At 36.6% G+C, this 12,256-nt stretch overlaps 1 long non-coding RNA gene across 1 annotated transcript; it reads right to left on the reverse strand.

Moving 5' to 3' along the window:
• Positions 1 to 996: 996 nt before the first annotated feature.
• On the reverse strand, positions 997 to 2,614 carry LOC132638053 (uncharacterized). Its single transcript, XR_009581592.1, has 4 exons — positions 2,494 to 2,614; positions 2,175 to 2,369; positions 1,925 to 2,067; positions 997 to 1,544 (listed from the first exon to the last, which is right to left on the reverse strand). It is a non-coding gene; the product is annotated as an uncharacterized LOC132638053 (long non-coding RNA).
• Between the last annotated feature and the right edge of the window lie 9,642 nt (positions 2,615 to 12,256).

Raw genomic sequence — 12,256 nt, forward strand, 5'->3', positions numbered from 1 at the left:
GGGATGGACAAATTTGATCTTAAACTTTAACGGGGTACAAATTTAAACTATAAACTATATAAATTTGATCCATTTAGAAATAATTGGAGCCTATATTGCGTTCTCTCGGTGCTAACTAAAGTACCACATGAGCCGTCAAGTACTATATTTTCCCCGACCAAAGCAACAATTTCCAAAACAGAGTGAAGGGCCCTAGCAAATACTTAACTAATAGTACAACTTACTCTAGATTATTACTTCTGCACACCATTTCTTTAAAAGGTAAATTAATAAGAAAGAGAAGCAGCTTAGCAGTAATGTACCAGCATCTTTTAAACGGTCAAAAGTAGAGGGGAGAGGATCTGAGTGGAGAACTACAGAATTTGATAAATTGTGGTACGTCTATCGAAGAGGGTCAACTCCTAAATCTATACCAGGTTACTGCATCGGAAACTATTCAACGATACTGTCACAGCTCGCACCTGAGCCTGGACGTAACAAGGCACCCGGTGCCTGACTACATGTGACCAAGCGAACCAACTGACTGGCTGAATCAACATGTGCTATCATGACATACTGAATAAAAAGGGCAGTCTGGTGCACTAAGTTCCCGCTATGCGCTGGGTCCGGGGAAGGGCCAGACCACAAGGGTCTATTATACGCAGCCTTATCTTGCATTTCTGCAAGAGGCTGTTTCCATGGCTCGAACCCGTGAACTCTCTTGGTCACATGGCAGCAACTTTACCAGTTACGCCAAGACATACTGAATGCGGAACTAAAATAACTAATGTTGATATACTGAATTTTTCTCACTTGATCAACTACAATAAGAACAGGCATGTCCTTCACAAGTGAGAATTCTTCCCTTGAGCAGACTACCACCCCAACAGGATAAGTATCCCAAAATTTAATTCATAGAATTGTAAACAAATTCAGTCAATAAAGGATGTAGCTTACAGAAACGGAAAAGTAGCTTACAGAAAAGGAAAAAAAGATAGTAACAGAAACGTAGTTGAACTGGAATCACTACCACATAGGGTGGCTATTATAGTATACAGTATAATCAATGTACACAAATTAGCGAATGAACAAAGAAGTACTTAATTACAATATCAAAATACAGTATAATTTCTTTTCCATGACAGCAGCTTATTCATAAAATTGAACGAAATAAAGGAACAACTATTGTATGCTCACAGGCATCTTTAGTCCTCTAGGTGAAGAGGGAGAAATTGCAGTAACCAGCATGAACGTCAGGTTAATCAATGAGCTAACTTTTAGCATTTATTAAAACTTTTCTTTTTTATCGATTTAGCAATTGACATGCTTTAATTCGTAAGAAAAATCACTAAAATAACATGTAGTAATTAGTTAGTGCATCCGAATAAACAAAGATCTTGAATAACTTTACCTTCTTTTGTGGTTTCACAAGCGTCAAAACAATTTCAGCGGTTGTACTAGCAGCTGCAATGACATCAGCAGCTCCACCAGTAACTGGTCCTTCGGGAAGAACGCGTGTATGTCCAACTACTTCAACAAATCCATCAAAGTGACATCCCATATCACTGCATCAAAAAAAGAATTACATGTTAGTCACAAACACAGTTTCTCTCATTCACAAATACATGTTTGTCTATCAGAAACAGCCTTTCTATCTCCCAAGGTAGGGGGAAAGGTCTGGGTATGTTGTTGTTGTTGTACAGTACAATTAAAAGGGTCAAGGAAAATCCTTCCATTGCATTGACTAGTTAGACCCTAAAATAAGAAATTGACCTTGGGAAAATTATTTATATAACTTGAAGTTCCTGCTATTAGCATTCAAGTGCCAGAATAGTGCAGATATATGCTGAAAGAATAGTTCTATTTTTTTTTTCTAAATTAAACTAGCATCCGAATCATGATAGTCAATGAAAATCACCTAAATGTGAAGTAAACAATTACTTACACTTCAATTTATCTTCAAGTGAAGTCTCATCTCTAGACAGCGAAGAGAAATGGCACAGGGTGTTGTTAACTGAAATACATGTTAGAAACGCAACACCTGCCTCAATATTCTTCTTCACATTCTTGTACATATTTCCAGTTTGCCTGCACCGTGATTCATTCACCAATCGGTACACTTATTATTATTCCTAACATACAATACAAGCGCAGTTAAATGTGTTGAAAGTATAAAAAACTGAAGAAGTGCATACTCTTTGATAAAGTTTTCACAGAGATCAACTATGTTTGCTTTTGGCTTGGACTCGGACAACACTACCTCCGCATAATTTCAATTAAAAGAGTGTAAATAGTTTAGAAAATTACTAAAAGCATCAAAGGAAAGAAGTCAAGGGTGACTTACCATTAAAACTATGCAGAAGGGCGGAGAAGCATACTAATGGAAAGGCCTTCGTGACACAAGATTCAGAATGGCCATCAAAGACACAAGATTAATGGCAAGAAAAATAAATTAAAATAAAGAAATATATTTAGAGTAACACAATATCTAATTAGGAAAAGAAAATTATATACCTGGTAAAAGAAATTGGTTATCAAGATCCAATTTCTTGAGTAAGAGACTATCTTTTTTACAGAAAACTACCCCCAATGGCAGCATGCAGAACTGCAAAACGAAATAAGAAAGAATTCAAAGATATGAAAAAAGAAAGAAAATACTAATGTCTTACGGGTTTGTTTAATGATAAATATAAAAGAGCTTGTGATTATCCAGGTGAGCTTGAGTTTCAGCCCTATTTTGGCAACCGACACCGCTTGACCGAAAATATTTTTTATTTAGATATACAAAAATAATCTTGTGAATCAAAAAATATACTGGTTATATGTAAATAAAATGACACTACTCTCCGTCCGCGCGCTGGTTTAAGCCTTTAATTTTACTCTATGTTACTCGGACTCTTCACTTTCCGTGCCGCACCCGTGTCGACACTACATGGGTATGGGTGTGGTGTGGGATCCGTACCCGATCTGGTCAACAGATTTTGGATTCTTTGACCAAAACTAAAGCTAAGGTGAAATTGAAGAAAATGGAATACCTTGTATATAAAAATTTCTATGTCACTCTGTTTCCTTTTATCTCCTTTGGGGATTCTCCTCTTGATCAATATTTTTTCCTCAAGTTCTCCACATAATATTCCATAATTTAGGTTTTATATAACTCTATTTTTAGATATTTGAATTTTTTTAGCCGAATCCCCACACTCGTATCCATAACTGGATCCGTATCCCTGAATCTTAAAATTTAGATCATGAAGGATCCGACATCTAGATCCGCACCCGTATCGACACCCGCACCCGAGTCCGAGTAACTTAGGTTTTACTATCGAGGTCAAGTGTTCCAATCTGGTTAGCCCTAATGACTTTTAAAAAAAAAAATAGCATTGTTCAGAAAATTTACTAAAGTCAAGTCTTGATCATTTGACGCCTACCCAAAAAATAAAGTTTCTAAACCAAGTAAACCAACATTCATCAAATTCATATTGCTGCCAAAAATAAGTTATTGCCTTTGATGAGCTTATAAGTAGTTGTTTTATGACTTAAAAAAATTATTTAGTAATATTTTCGATGAGTGTATTATAGATACGTTTCAAAAATAGAAGCTCATCGAGAAGAGTTGTAATTGTATACTTGAATTCTGTTTTTCTAAATTATGATGTCATTATAGTGATTTATAAGTTATTGTCTTTGCTGAGCTTCGGAGTAGTTAGTTTGTGACTTGTCAAAATTATTTAGTAATATTTGTAATGAGTTTATTATGGATACGTTTCAAAAAAAAAAAAAACTCATCGAAGAGAGTTGTAGTTTAACACCTTAATTGTATTTTTCTAAATTACGTTGTCGTTATAGTGACTTATTCATTTGTTCACTTTAGAATGGCTCAAGAGGGAGACTAGTGAAGCCTTCGCTTTAAGCCCATAAAAATTTTAGGCTCCAATTTTTTTAATTAATTGTCAATTTCATGATTTGAGCTTCGCTTAAACAATATTGTAGTTTGTAAAAATATAAAAAATAAAAAATAAAAATAAAAACTGTCTACTTTTATTGCAAAAATATTTTAGAATTTTGCATTAGACTACTCACATTTTCATATTAGTAAATAAATTTTATACAACAATATCCTACAGATTGTATTGCTAACACATGGTTAACATCTTGTTAACTTGAATTAATACTTACTAATATAAATGATAGCAATAATATTACTAAGTGAAATTATAGACTTTATGTTGTTAAGGATATAAACTATAAACAAAAGTATGAAAAACGTATAGGCCTCTCATTAAAGGTACCCTTTTTTTTTTAATTAAAATTCTTTAAATATCGACACTGCTTACAAAAAAATCTATGTACGCCACTGCTCGTGGGTATGTTGCATATGTCGTGCTTGATAGTGCTTTTGCAAAGCTGATAACGTAGGGAATTTTTCTTGTTGCATACCAAACAGAAGATGTTAGTTGGTGAGGGTGCGTTGATAATAAGTACTGCTTTTTCATTTTCGGTAAGAGCATCAAAATCCACATCCATATAATTCTTATTTTTTTGTTTTATCGAAAGGTTTTTTGAATGACGAGGAAGACGATGCAGAATTAACAACAGACTGATATGGGTGAGAGAGAGAGAATGAATTGTTCACCAAGCGGTTTTTAATAGCACTACTTATTATTCCCACCTCAACCCCCATTGCCAAAATATACCCCTATACGTTTAAATATGCCCCTTCCTTTTACTTTCCGTCTAAAAATACCCCTATCGTTGTATCGCCAAAACATGTGTGCACCACTTAAAACAACAACAACAACATACACATGAAATCTTATAAAATAGGGTCTAGGAGGGTTGAGAGGTTGGGATGTAGAGAGGTTGTTTCCGGTAGATCCTCGGCACAAGAACAATTTATTCAAAGCAATATAAAATGTCATGGCAAAATATTATATAAAGCATGATTTAAATGTCCAAAAAATTGCCGAGGGTAGCTGCCACAAATTAATACGACAATACAAGTACAAGAAACAACAGATATGAGCAGAAATCAAATGACATGAAACTACAAAAATAATACCTACAACTACTAGTATGAAAGGATAAGTAGGACAATGTTCAATTATACTAACCTTTTATCTTAATCTGTGTTTTCCATAACCTCCTATCTAAGGTCATGTTCTCGATAAGCTAGACGTGCGTCATGTCTTTTCTAGTCACCTCTCCCCAATAATTCTTCGACCTACCTCTACCTCTCCTAAAACCGTCCATAGTTAATTAGATAATTATTTTATCTCAATTTTACTTCAATTTGATTTAATTTAAAGATTGATTGGATTTTGTAAAGATTGATTGTAATTTTTAAACAATTTGATTATTCTAGCAACATTTTTGTTACAACTGAAATAAAAAATGCTACATTTTTTTTTCACAGAAAAAAAAATGCACAAAGGCCTTTTGAAGAGCAAGAATTTCTAGACAGCATCAAACTCTGTGCACCTGACAAGCTCCAGGCCCAGATGGTTTTAGCATGGGATTCTACATACATTGCTGGGATGTCATTAAAACAGATATCATGCTTGCCATTCAGAATTTCCATAACCAAGAGTTCTTTGAAAAAAGTCTAAATGCCACCTACATTGCTTTAATCCCAAAAAAGAATGATGCTAAGGAGTTGAGAGATTACAGATCTATCAGTCTAATTGGTAGTGTTTACAAGATTTTCTCCAAACTCCTAACAGAGAGGCTCAAAACAATTATGCACAATCTGGTGGATTCACATCAAATGGCCTTCATCAAAGGAAGACAAATAATGGATGCCGCCCTCATAGCTAATAAACGTCTGGATTCTAGATTAAAGGAGGGAAAACCAGGAATTCTTTGCAAGCTTGACATAGAAAAGGCTTTTGACCATGTTAATTGGGGCTTTCTACTAAATACTTTGAGGAAAATGGGTTTTGGCACCAAATGGATCAACTGGATCAGGTTTTGCATGTCTACAGTTAGGTTCTCAATATTAATCAATGGCTCACCCGAGGGTTTCTTTCCTCCCCATAGAGGTCTGAGGCAAGGAGATCCACTATCTCCCTTCCTTTTTGTATTAGCTATGGAAGGGCTAAACAACATGTTATTAACAGCTCAAAGAAACAATTGGCTCAGAGGTTTCGATGTCAACAACAGACGAAGAGAGAACATGCAAATCACTCACTTACTATATGCAGATGATGCCATCATTCTATGTGATGCAGAAGAAGATCTAATAATAATGCTGAGAACTATTCTGGTTCTTTTTGAAGGAGTTTCTAGGCTACACATCAACTGGAGGAAGAGTGTCGTGTATCCCATTAATGAGCCCCAACAGTTTCAACATTGTGCTGAGATTTTGGGAGGGGAGATGGGTACACTGCCTACTGTTTATCTTGGTATGGCACTTGGGACAAATAGCAGATCTCAAGACATATGGAATGGGTTACTGGAGAAATGTGAGAAAAGACTCTCTAGATGGAAGAGTCAATATCTTTCTTTGGGTGGCAGACTAGTCCTTATCAATAGTGTTTTGGATGCCCTCCCAACATATATGATGTCACTCTTTCCGATCCCTGCAAAGGTGGAAAAGAGAATTGATGCACTGAGAAAAAACTTTTTATGGCAAGGGAACAAGGTGAAGAAGGGTTTCAACCTAGTCAAATGGAAAATTCTCACCCTCAGTAAGAAGCAAGGAGGTTTAGGCATCAGGAATCTCAGAAAACAAAATCAAAGTTTGCTCATGAAATGGCTATGGAGATACTCAAATGAAGACCAATCCCTATGGAAGAATGTAATCCGAAGTAAATATAATCAGGAAGGCCCATGGAAGACAAAGAAGGTGAATGCAGTGTATGGGGTTAGTGTTTGGAAGACCATCAGAAACCTTTGGCAAGTTTTCAGTCACAGAATAAGCTTCAAGGTTGGTGATGGGCAAAAAATCTCTTTTTGGAAAATAGATGGCTAGGAAATGCCACCTTACAGTCTCTATTTCGTGATATTTATATCTTAAATCAGCAGAAAAAGGCTAACATCAGGGAAGTGTAGGGAAATCATGGCTGGGATTTAAGCTACAGAAGACCTTTGAATGATTGGAAGATAGACAGATATGCAGAATTCCTCAACACTATAGCTCAATTCACTAGAATTACTCAGATCCAAGACAGAATCTAGTGGAGTGGCCACAGTCTTGGAGTTTTCTCAGTAAAAATAGCATACCACATGCTAAATTTTGTTAACAATTTGAATTCTCAATAGCCATGGAGACAAATATGGAAGGCTAACATTCCATACAAGGTGACCTGTTTTGTCTGGTTAGTAGTAAGGCAGAAATGCTTGACACAGGACAAGTTGCAGAAACGGGGAATGCAACTATGTTCCATCTGCTCACTTTGTGGGAGAACTGCAAAAACAAATACTCATCTGTTTATGCATTGTAGAGTGACTACACAACTATGGGATATTTTTCTTGCTATGATAGGCTTGGATTGGACAATGACAATTAACTCACTGAATTTGCTCTCCAATTGGAACAGAAGAGGGGGATCAAAGGAGCAAAAGAGAAGATGGAGTTTAATCCCTGGCTGCATTTGGTGTATTGTTTGGAAGGAAAGGAGTTCAAGATGTTTTGAAAACAAAAGCAATCCAATTCAAAAGATGAAACTCAGTTGCATTGTGCTTTTTTATTTTTGGTGTAAACAAAAGTACGTAGAAGACACGGAGTCTCTACTATGAGTTTTAGAGTCTCTTTAGCCTAGTAGACAGTTTTTTTTCTAGCTTACTAGTCTTCATGTTTCTTTCCCTCTGTAATTATGGCTTAACGGCCCTTTTTGTGAATCAATACAAACTTGTTACCATTAAAAAAAAAAACTACATTTTAAATCCAATTTAGCCACTTTTAAATTCAAAAACCCCGTTATCTCTGTTTAAATATGGAAAACTGACACCGGGAATCAACATTAACAAACATATGGCATAAAGAGCCATAGTTAAAAATTGGCAGCAGATAGCTGATCCCACGTTTTTGGTCTATAGTTGTATATTCGATAACCGGTAAAGATTCTCTCTTTTGAAAATCCTTCACTCTTCCAAATTTATATCCCCAAATTTGTCAAATTTCAAGAACAACAAGAAATACATCCACACCACTCAATTCACAAAAGAATGTGATAGATCTTGAATTCTGGAGCAAGGACACACAATACAAGAATCTCAATGGGTTCAAGACTAATAATTAAGGCAGACTCGAGTCATGCAATTAAAAGGACACTTTAAAACTTTAATATCCGAGAGTATAAGTTAATATAAGATTGCGACCTTCTGTTTACTTGATAGCAATAGATGTTTTAGTTGATCCCAGCGAGCAACATTAATTTCTTTCCTTTGAACGATTGTTAGACAATCACTTTCCCAGAAGCCCAGATGTAACAGCTGAAAAATCACCTCAGTATCACTAAAAACTCTCCTCATTCAATAACAAAATTTGACTTGATAGTAAAGGAACAATATCAACATCTTAAAGTTCATATCTGAACAATATCAACAATTGATTACAGATCTGATTTTATTTTGTAAATATCTCATTTGTTGATTGTAATCTGTTTGTATCAGGAATGTATATGTAATTTATTATCTTTCCGTTTTCCTTATCTGTAATGTTACGGCTAGCCTAATATAACTTACGATGTGATTCAATCACTCAAGGGTTGCACGGAGAGGAAACTAGAAATGACAAGAAAGGGGATTTGGGGATACTGAAGAATTTGGCTTGGCCCGGGGGGAGGGGGGGGGGGGGGAAGGTGAATTTGTTGAAACACTTGTTGTATTTACTTTTGGGATGGATTCATATCCAGGAAATTGGACTACATAGTTGTAAACTTAGCCCAGTAGTATTTACGGATGATTTGCAGCTTTACCCACTTTTAAGACTTTTTTTGCGCGGATTTTCCTTCAGTCGTGGTCTTTAATTTTTGTCCCTCAAATTCCTAGTCTTTAATATTTACTCCTACTTCCCATTTAATGAAAATTAGTGGGCCAAAATACCCTTATTCGTTGGTCTATCAACCCAGAGATTCTGAGTTCAAACCCTAGTAGAATAATAAAAAATAAAAAATAAAAATCACAAGGCAATATTTTCATAAAAATTATGTCTATTCAGAAAAAGTTACATAGACACTATGCCTTATCTGACATAATTCTATATGACAACTAAATTTCTACAGAATTATGCCGCAAGGCATAGTTTGCTATGAAATCTTGTCTTGCGAAATTTTTATTTTTTTCACTGTGTTAGGGTTTAAATCCAGAATTTTAGAGATATTTTCGATCTTTTTTTTATTACTTAAATGCTGAAGGGCAAAAATTAAATACCAGAAATTTGCGGGACAATTAAAGACCACCCCAAGATAGAGACACTTGTGCGAATTGCCCCTTTTAAGAACCATTCAATTGGAACCTTCATTAATCTCATACAAATGCAGCACTAATGACATACTAATCAAAACATGGTTGAGATCACAAATTTCAATAATCTATATCTGTTGGGAATAAAAATAGACCGCAAGAATAATATTCCCGGTATTAGTGATAAACGCGGAACACTAACTTATGGTTAAATCAGCAAGAATAAAATGCAGCAATAATGACACCAAGATTTTACGTGGAAACCCTTCTGAATAAGGGAAAAACCACGATCACGAGGAGCAGCTGATATCACTATAGCAAGGAATTTTACACCGTGTAGTAACGAGTATAAATACTCCTAAGACCACTACACCCTCAAAAGAAGAACACTTTTGATTTTTCCCACCTCACTACAATATCGCTCACACTCTATTTTTTCTTCACAGACTATTTTCTTAGAATCTATGGAATACCTCACTTTGCTCTCACTTAGATGTATTGTCTGAGATTTTGGTGTGTCTACAAATGATAGAAGGCTTTCCTATTTATAGGGATGAAATGAACCTATTGATGTTATTTGTGACTCAAGCAAGCACTTGACAATTTGCCAAATACAAGGAAGATGTTTTCTTCCTTAAAACAAGGGAAATGTTTTCTTCCTTGTTTTCTTCCTTAAAAATGAGGGAGATGTTTTCTTCCTCAAATTATGGGATTGACCCAACAAATCTCCCCCTCCAGTCCCATACACCTGAAGGAGGGTACACTGGCTTTTAGTTTGAGTGTATGCCGACAAGTTCTTTGCACAATTCGAACTTCTCTCTCGGTACCACCTTGATCAGCATGTCTGATGGATTCTCCTTTGTGTTGATCTTCACTAGTCTCAACAGTTGTTGATCAATCGTCTCACGTATCCAGTGATACCGAACATCAATATGTTTTTTACGGGAATGGTACATGGAGTTCTTGCTCAAGTCTAGAGCACTCTGACTGTCACAATGTATCTTGTACTCTTTCTGCTGGATCCCAAGTTCTTGGAGATAGCGCTTTAGCCACAACAGTTCTTTACCAGCTTCAGCGACAACAATGTATTCTGCTTCTGTTGTAGATAAAGCGACACACTTCTGCAATCTTGATTGCCAAGAAACAGCTCCCCCTGAAAAAATGTAGATATATCCTGAAGTAGATTTTCTACTATCAATATCTCCGGCCATATCAGCATCTGTATAGCCTTCCAAGACTGGATCAGCTCCACCGTAGCAAATACATAACTTCGTGGTACCCTTCAAGTATCTGAGAATCCATTTGACTGCCTCCCAATGCTCCTTCCCGGGGTTAGAGAGAAAACGACTCACTGTACCCACTGCATGAGCGATATCTGGCCGTGTGCATACCATGGCATACATCAGACTTCCAATTGCTGAAGAATAGGGTACCGCTGATATCTCCCCGATATCTTCCTTGGATGTGGGACATGTTCTTTTGCTCAACTTGAAGTGATTCGCAAGTGGAACACTAACTGGTTTGGTATTATTCATGTTGGATCTCCCAAGTACCCGATTAATGTACTTCTCTTGAGATAGCCATAACTTGAGAATCTTCCTGTCTCGAGTGATCTGCATCCCAAGAATCTGTTGATCCGGTCCTAAGTCTTTCATATCAAAAGACTTAGAGAGTTCTTTCTTTAGTTGGTTTATCTTCATTTGATCTTTCCCAACGATCAACATGTCGTCTACATATAGTAGAAGAGCAATGAAGGTACCGTCTGGAAGTCTCTTGATGTATACACACTCATCCGCAGTAGTCTTCTTATAGCCTTGACTCTTCATGCATGAGTTAAACTTCTTATTCCACTGCCTTGGTGCCTGCTTCAAACCATACAAGCTTTTAGATAGCTTGCACACGAGATTATCACTTGAAACCTCAAAACCTTCTGGCTGCTGCATATAGATTTCTTCTTTCAAATCTCCGTGAAGAAATGTTGTCTTCACATCCATCTGTTCAAGCTCCAAGTTCATACTTGCTGCTAAGCCAAGTATAACTCGGATTGAGGTCATCTTAACAATTGGTGCAAAGATCTCATCAAAGTCAATTCCTTTCTTCTGTTGGAACCCTTTGACAACTAACCGAGCTTTGTGTTTCACCACTTGTCCGCTTGCATCCTTCTTTAACTTGAACACCCATTTGTTTCTCAGTGCCTTCTTCCCTTTAGGAAGTTCTACGATCTCATAAGTTTGATTTTTTTGCAGAGATTCTAACTCATCCTGCATTGTTATCAGCCATTTTTCTTTATCCTTATGAGACATAGCTTCTTGAAAACTCTCTGGTTCTCCATCTTCAGTAATCAAAAGGTATTCAGATGATGAGTACCTTTTTGATGGTATATGGCCTCATTCAGATCAACGAGCAGTTGGAACCATCTGAGAAGAACTACCATCATCTGTGTCGTGTGATGGTTCTGGTGAGGTGGGTTGTGGCTCCCCTTGCTCAGCACTCTCTTCTGTCTCCTCATCTTCTTTTGCTTTTGAGTTTTCTTCTGGCACTTCATCATTATTTCTCAAGAACAATTCTGGTGCTTCATTTGAAACTTGAGCACCCTCATTTGACTTCTGAGACATCGTGGATTTTTCAGTGTCTTCTATTGTCAAGTTTTCGTGAAACACAACGTCCCTGCTTCTGATCACTTTTTTCTCCTTAGGATCCCATAATGTCACGACCCAACCCCGTAGGCCGTGACTAGTGTCCGTGCTGGACACCCAAACGTACCCAATAACCCAAACCAGCAGACTAGCAGATTATATAAATATAAAAGTCAGTCGACGTTACTAGTGTCACAGAGGAACATATATAGCACATGGAAGCCGATAAGGCTATC

Source organism: Lycium barbarum, chromosome 4, assembly GCF_019175385.1.
Source record: "Lycium barbarum isolate Lr01 chromosome 4, ASM1917538v2, whole genome shotgun sequence".
Classification (NCBI taxonomy): domain Eukaryota; kingdom Viridiplantae; phylum Streptophyta; class Magnoliopsida; order Solanales; family Solanaceae; genus Lycium; species Lycium barbarum.